Raw genomic sequence first — 1,615 nt, forward strand, 5'->3', positions numbered from 1 at the left:
TACACTGATATCACCTACTGCGATCGTTGCTCGGTTAAGTTCATGCTTCGTTTCACGGATAGCTCGTCAACCTGCTCGTCACCGCGTCACTCATGTCAATTTCAATACCATGTGTCTGTGTTACAATTAATTTGGCAATCTGTTACCTGGTCCTATTTTCTTTAATACTTTCGATTGACTGTTATACTCAATTAAAATGAGGAGAAACAAATTTTGTGCATCTATTTTATGCAAAAGAAAATTCAACTTTTTCAATTCACTTTTCAAAACTTGAATATCAGAAGAGTAACATACGTATTAAAATATCTTGCTTTTAGTTAATGATTAATTAATACACAATCGTTAATCAAGGGACGATGGTCAGTTGAAGAGCCTTCTTAGTTGAAGTACAGATCCAGGATAAGTACAGATCCAGGATAAGTACAGAACCAGGATCTGTGATCAGGGTTTTTCTTTAAACCTTCCTGAAGGGGTAAAAAACCCATATCTAAATTTTAACACTTTCATGATGTTATATGTATAGAGCATTTGAGGGGTTAAGTGGGTAGCTGAAGAGGGTAAACCCCCCCCCCCACTTTTAAGAGTAAACATGTAAAGAAAACCCTGTCTGTGATTGTAGTATATGAATGTACATGCTTGACAATTATTGGAAATTTAAATTTGGGAAGATTTTCCCAGCCGTTGTTTTGACGAGTTCAGTCACTATTGAACTAGCACTAATGATGCGTTCATAATAAGTCAAGAAAATATGCATAGGTGAGTCATTACAATATGTTTAGTGCATATTGTGAATTTCTTGGGTAAACGTTCTGCCAAAATCATGAAAACGAGACTCTCACGTGAAAATCCACCAAAAGTTACCGCGGTTCGACGATTCCAATTGTTTGGCAATGCAGGCATTGCTGCTCTAATTATTCCTTTATCTCTCTTATCTTTCAGCTACTCTGCCTCTCCCATCAGTTCAGCACATATCTGGCACTTCCTCTTTCCCCATCTGCATCGTGATCATCAATAGCATCTTCCTTCTACATATGTTCTATCACTACGATCGTTATCCTAATCATTTCAAGCAGTAAACAGTAACAACTCTTAACAAAAGAGAACAACAAAAAGACAAACAGCCAAAATGACTACAGCAGCAACAATGATAACAGTAACAGCAATAAGGTGACATGGTAAAGTATCAACAATCAAAGATGGACATTACATTATCTGATAAAACTCACCATTGTTGAGTCTGAGGAAGCTGAAAACGCAGTATTCGGTTTTGGAATCTCCTTTTAAAAGACAAGCAAAGCAAGGAGCGAATCGTTGAACAATGACTCAGCTGAATGTTTTAATTTGCATAAGGCGATCAGAAAATAACTTTCTAAAATATATTTACATTTGAGGTCACTGGAGTAACAGCAACGATGTTTTCCATATCAATGTCACCAGTGCATGATATGCAGTTAAGGAACATTTGCAACTTTTACAATTTAGAGTACCGATGTTTTGACCAATGTTTACAAAATGACGTCGTCAAAAGACTCTAGGTTGTTGGGCCAACAAAAAATATGAAACGATATTGCATAAATGTTCAACTGACAGTTTGCCGAATTCTTTTTTTTTCAGC

This window comes from Amphiura filiformis, chromosome 5 (assembly GCF_039555335.1).
Source record: "Amphiura filiformis chromosome 5, Afil_fr2py, whole genome shotgun sequence".
Classification (NCBI taxonomy): Eukaryota; Metazoa; Echinodermata; class Ophiuroidea; order Amphilepidida; family Amphiuridae; genus Amphiura; species Amphiura filiformis.